The following is a 6,730-nucleotide window of genomic DNA, read 5'->3' as shown; positions in this document are numbered from 1 at the left end:
AAAAATATGGAACACTTCACAAATTTGTGTGTAATTCTTGTGCAGGAGCTATGCTAATCTCTGTATCATTCCAATTCTAGTATATGTGCTGCTGAAGCAAGAATTAGATTCTATTTTTCTTTTTGCTTGAGTTTATCCTTAATATTTTCCAAGAAAATTGTGAACTTTCTGAGAAAGCCATTAAATAGCTGGGTTCAAGCTCCCCCTTTTCACTTAACAATATTGCTTTGTTGTCTCCTAGGTACTATACGACAAGTGAAAATTCTTATGTCAATCTGATTTTTCTCCCCTTTGTACACTTACCTTTTTTAAAAAAAATTATTTTTGGCTGTGTTGGGTCTTCATTGCTGCACAAGGGCTTTCTCTAGTTGTGGCGAGTGGGGGCTGCTCTTTGTTGTGGTGCGGCTTCTCATTGTGGTGGCTTCTCTTGCTGCAGAGCACGGGCTCTAGGCATGTAGGATTCAGTAGTTGCAGCACGTGGGCTCAGTAGTTGTGGCTCACGGGTTCTAGAGCGCAAGCTCGGTAGTTGTGGCGCACAGGCTTACTTGCTCCGTGGCATGTGGGATCTTCCCAGACCAGGGATTGAACCCATGCCCCCTTCACTGGCAGGCGGATTCTCAACCACTGTGCCATCAGGGAAGCCCTGTATGCTTACTTTTTTGCTCATTTGCAGAGTGACCAAAATGTGGCATTAAGTAGGTCTTTTCACTTATTTCCTCTCTTCTAGGTCTTTTAATCTGGAATGCCTATTAAATAGTTATTATATCTCATTTACTAATCTAGAAGATATTTATTGTGACTCTACTTTGTGCCAGTCTCTGTGCTGGGTGTTTAGCAGTGAATAAAATACAAGTCTCTACCTTCATATAACTCACAGTCTATTGACCACTTAGATTTATTCTCTGTGCTTCCAACTCTTCCCACAGATTTTCCATTATTTTGACTTCCGTACACTTGCACTTGTATGGTTACTTGACTTGAATTCTCTTGATGTTTTAGTTTTACCTTTGTGCTTGTGGCAACTTTTTACATCTTTTTTTTTTTCTAATCTCACTCTTAAAGTCTTAAAGGATAACTAAAAAGTGCCTTCAAATGTTGAGATGAAGATAGAAAAGACATACACTTTGAGCACATTATACACATATACATGTCTCTTAAGCATGTGCTGATATTTTAACTATACTAACAAAAGAAGCTACAAGATAATAAGTTCCTTTATAAAGAGAAAAATCACTCTCAGAATGTTCTCTATTCTTCATCATACCCTCCTCTCCCTATTGCAACTTCCAAGAGAAAAAAAGGTAGCATGAAGAGACCTATTATTTGAGTACTTTTATTTGCTGAGTACTTAACTCACTGCACCTTCACAACAATATGAGACAAATATTGTCAAAGAGGCTTGCTCAATAAGTTGGTCAGTCATGGAATAAGTGGCAGAGCAAGAATAAGAATCCGAGTCTATCCAGCTTCATTTTGCACTGTGGTGTATACACAGTTACTACAGAATTGAAAGGCCCATGGGATGTTGTAGGATATGTCAGCACTTCCTTTTATAGCCAGACAATATTCTACTTTTGGATGTATCATATTTTATTAATCCAGTCATCCAATGGACATTTGTGTTGTTTCCAATTTTTGGCTGTTATCAATAACGCTGCTATCAACATCTGCGTACAAGGTTTTGTGTAGACATTTTCACTTCTCTTGAGTATAAACATACACCAAAGATTAAAACTGCTTTGTCATGAGCTGTCTTTTTATTATGTGTTGTAAGTTCTTTACACAAGTCCTTTATCAGATATATTACTTGCAAAATTTTTCTCCCATGCTGAGAGTTGTCTTTTCACTGCTGATGGTGTACTTCGAAGCACAAAACTTAAAAATTTTGACCAAGTTCAATTTGTCTATCTTTTCTTTTGTTGCCTTTGCTGTTGGCGCCGTATCAAAGAAACTATCACCTAATCCAATGTCACAAAAAATTATGCCTACATTTTCTTCTAAGTTTCATGATTTAGGCTCTGACATTTAGGTTTTCAATCTTTTTTTTTTTGGCTGCATTGGGTCTTAGTTGAGGCCCACAGGATCTTTGCTGAGACATGCGGGATCTTTCCGTTACAGTGTGCTGTCTGCTTGGCCTCCTCTCTAGTTGCGGCGTGCGGGTTCTCTCTAGTTGTGGTGCATGGGCTCCAGAGCACATGGGCTTTGTAGTTTGCAGCAAGCAGGCTCTCTTGAGGTGCCGAGCTCAATAGTTGTGGCACACAGGCTTAGTTGCCCCACAGCATATGGGATCTTAGCTCCCTGACCAGGGATCAAACCCACATCCCCTGCATTGGAAGGCAGATTCTTTACCACTGGACCACCAGGGAAGTCCCTTCAATCCATTTTGAGTTGACTTTTGCCTATGGTGTGAGGTACGGGTTCAACTTCATTCTTTTGCAAGTGGGTGTCTAGTTGTCACAAAACAATTTAATGAAAAGTCCATTCTTTCCCCATTGAGCTGTCCAGAAACCACAAATTTCTGGACTCCTAATTCTATTTTATTAATCTATAAGACATAACACACTGTCTTGATTTGTCTAGCTTTGTTTGGGAAGGAGTATTTTAGCAGGCTGTTTAGAGAGTTGTGGATATTCTTATTTGAGACAATACTAAAATTTGACAAATGGTGTTTTTTTTTGTTTTGTTTTGTTTTTTGCGGTACGCGGGCCTCTCACTTTTGTAGCCTCTCCCCGTTGTGGAGCACAGGCTCCAGATGCGCAGGCTCAGCGGCCATGGCTCACGGGCCCAGCCGCTCCGCGGCATGTGGGATCTTCCCAGACTGGGGCACGAACCCGTGTCCCCTGCATCGGCAGGCGGACTCTCAACCACTGCGCCACCAGGGAAGCCCCCTAAATGGCGGTTTCTTAAAGGTCAGCTGCAGTGTAGAATCTGAAACCCCTGTGAACTTCTTCTACCCTGCTAGAGTTTCACTCACTTCTTCACTCACAGACCATTTTGTAATCCATGCACAGAGCATTTGGAGAACATTGGTTGTTTTGCAGATCATCCAAATGTTGACACATTTCATATAAACTATCAAAAATAACTGTTGTTAAATCAGCACTGATTATATTGGAAAAGTATTGGGAAGCTGTCATGCTACGGTGTTAAGAGGCAAGTTTTCTAAAATTCCAACTTTCTCTTGAAGATTCCAATTTTAGCAGTAACAAGTACTGTTAGTTTTCTGCCAAACACTCAAGTCAGAAGAACCCTGGTTTGTCTGCCAGTCATTCTTCCAAGTAGACATGTTCAATGAAAAAAGTGACTAGTTCAGTTTGTAACTCACACAACTGCATAATTGCCTTTCCTTTGAAACAATCATCACACTTCATTATGTAGCAAAAGTGCTTTATACATATTTTTCATTTTGTTCCACAGACTATTAAAGACATGTTTTCAAGGTCAAGATTAATTAAAAATTGAAATGAACTTTTTTAAAAAAACTGTGGCATGAAGGTGAAGACTATAATGAACAATAGTACAGTTTGGTGCTACTGCCTTGATTCATGCTAAGGTACCAGCAGTTTTACCCATCAATAATTTTGCTACATCAATAAAACTTCCAACACATTGAAAAAGGTAAATAATAACTTAGAGTTATGAGAAGTTTTGACCTTGTAGGCCTCGTGAAAGTGTCCTGAGGACTCTCAGGGTCTATGGTCCACTTTGAGAACCACTGACCTAATTATTAATACATCTAAGCAATAACCACCAAAAATACAAGATCTGTGTTTCCTAGTGGAAGTATACATCACCACCAATGAAGCATTCTTCTCAAAAAATCCATCTTGAATTTGACCAAGCTGCTAAACCTAACAACCAGTTTATGGCATATATAGGAAACATAAACATAAAATGACAACTAAGGAAATAATCAGCAAAACCTTTTATGTGGGAAACATTTTAGAATGAATGAACTAGTTCTTCAAAAAATAAACTGGAAAAAAAAGGTGGGAGGAGAAACCTATATATTAAAAGAGAATTTAAAGACAAATCAAGCAACTGCAAAACATGAATCTTCTCTGGGTCCTGATTCAAGCAAATTATTTAAAAATTTTTTTTTGAGAATGACTGTATTATCTGATATTAAGTAACAAGTTTTTTAGATGTGAAGATACTACAGTTCTTGTATTTTAGAAACATATACTAAAACATTTATAATTGAAAGTCAAGTTCCATAATGTAGGACTCCACAGAAATTCCAATGAAAAAACAAGGGCGAGAGCTAAATGTGGGGTGGGACAGTGCATGAAAGAAAGTACCCTGATGAAAAGTACTGTTTACTGTAAACTGGCGCATGTAGTTTTTCTGAAGCATAACCACACTCTTTCCCACCCCTCTCATGCCCACTACGGTAGAATCAAGAACCCCAGGAAGAAACTCTGCTTTGAGGAATTTCCAAAAGGCTTAGAAGGAGGAAAACATATTCCAGAGAGGATCAGAACCTTACCCTGGGATTTCTCCTAAGAAAAAGCTCACAGATCATCTAATATTGGAAATATTCTGTGGTACTTCTTCACTACGTACTTACTGAGTACCTATATTGTATGCTACAAAATCCAGCAAGGCTCCAAGGGAAATACAAAAATAAGACAACTCTTAGTTGGTAACACAGACGATCTAGTTTTGAGAGACACACACAGTAGTTGAGTAGTTTTATTCCAATATATAATTACTGAGTATTTAACTAGGTGGTTAACTGTGACAGATCTGAGAGGATCTGGGTTCCTCAAATACAGATGCCTTGTGTGAAATCTAGCTAGGAAACAATCAGAACAGATGTGGTAAACAAGGAGACCTCAAAAATCCCTCCCTGCCCATAGATGCACCCCTTCCTACAAATAATTATTTCATTTGACTTGTAAGTGATAAACACCTATTTACTGGGTGCTTTTGCCTTGACTGTCTACATAAATACACAAGATGGTATCATTTTGATCTATCTTCCTCAAGAGAAAGTTTGATATTGTGGAAAAACATTTAAAAACTCAAAAATGTCTGTCACAAGGCATGTGGTATACAAGGTGGTGGGTGCTACAGGAGCGAAAAATCTTAAGGGTCCTTTCCACTGTGTATTGTACAGTCTAATGGGGTATAAAGACAGATGGCAACTATGAAAGCAACACAGTTCAACTTAAAGGTCGAAAAGAAGGGTAATTTTATATTTTTCTTTACATTTAAAATTGTTTCCATATGTTCCAATACAATCAACATGCATTACTTTTAAAATAATAGTGGCTCACGTATACCACCAGACCGAGGAAGGCATATTATTAGAGAACATCTGCAGTAGATATTTTATGAAGTAATATTTGGTAAAGAGGTGGAGCTCTGTTCTAAGTAGGATGAGACTGAGAAGAACCGTTAAAGACATTAAAGTAAATGAAAACTCAATTATTTTTATGAAATGTCTGTCACAAGGCATGTGGTATACAAGGTGGTGGGTGCTACAGGAGCGAAAAATCTTAAGGGTCCTTTCCACTGTGTATTGTACAGTCTAAGGGGTATAAAGACAGATGGCAACTATGAAAGCAACACAGTTCAACTTAAAGGTCGAAAAGAAGGGTAATTTTATATTTTTCTTTACATTTAAAATTGTTTCCATATATTCCAATACAATCAACATGCATTACTTTTAAAATAATAGTGGCTCACGTATACCACCAGACCGAGGAAGGCATATTATTAGAGAACATCTGCAGTAGATATTTTATGAAGTAATATTTGGTAAAGAGGTGGAGCTCTGTTCTAAGTAGGATGAGACTGAGAAGAACCGTTAAAGACATTAAAGTAAATGACACTTTCAGACCAGGAATAATAATGATGAACTTGAGTAATCTAAAAACAACACATCTTTGGAATGAGAAATGTGGTTTTCAGGTAAACTGTTACTTTCTAGAATTAACAAAAAAACTTAATGGAGTAAATTTGTTTCAGAGAAGTGACTAGGAACTGGTACAGAAATCATCAATGGTCATTATGCTTGAAAGTTAATACAGCACGGGGCTGAAAAGCATAGATAAAAGCCTATCTGCCGTTTATCCACCAGAGGGCAGACAGCAGAAGCAAGAAGAATTACAATCCTGCAGCCTGTGGAACAAAAACCACATTCACAGAATGACAGACAAGATAAAAAGGCAGAGGGCTATGTACCAGATGAAGGAACAAGATAAAACCCCAGAAAAACAACTAAATGAAGTGGAGATAGGCAACCTTCCAGAAAAAGAATTCAGAATAATTGCTGAACAAAGAAAAAAGAATGAAAAAGAAATGAAGACAGCCTAAGAGACCTCTGGAACAACATTAAACGCAGCAATATTTGCATTATAGGGGTCCCAGAAGGAGAAGAGAGAGAGAAAGGACCAGAGAAAATATTTGAAGAGATTATAGTTGAAAACTTCCCTAACATGGATATACTTAAAGTGATGAAAGGGAAGAACCTACAACCAAGATTACTCTACCCAGCAAGGATCTCATTCAGATTTGATGGAGAAATCAAAAGCTTTACAGACAAGCAGAAGCTAAGACAATCAGCAACACCAAACGAGCTCTACAACAAATGCTAAAGGAACTTCTCTAAGTGGGAAACACAAGAGAAGAAAAGGTTCTACAAAAACAAACCCAAAACAATTAAGAAAATGGTCAGAGGAACATACATATCTATAATTACATTAAATGTGAATGGATTAAA

General features: G+C 37.8%; 1 pseudogene; it reads right to left on the bottom strand.

The window, feature by feature from the left end:
* Positions 1–100, bottom strand: LOC112063532 (uncharacterized; annotated as a pseudogene).
* Between the last annotated feature and the right edge of the window lie 6,630 nt (positions 101–6,730).

This window comes from Physeter macrocephalus, chromosome 11 (assembly GCF_002837175.3).
Source record: "Physeter macrocephalus isolate SW-GA chromosome 11, ASM283717v5, whole genome shotgun sequence".
Taxonomy (NCBI): Eukaryota; Metazoa; Chordata; class Mammalia; order Artiodactyla; family Physeteridae; genus Physeter; species Physeter macrocephalus.
This window is presented reverse-complemented; position numbering and strand designations above follow the sequence as displayed.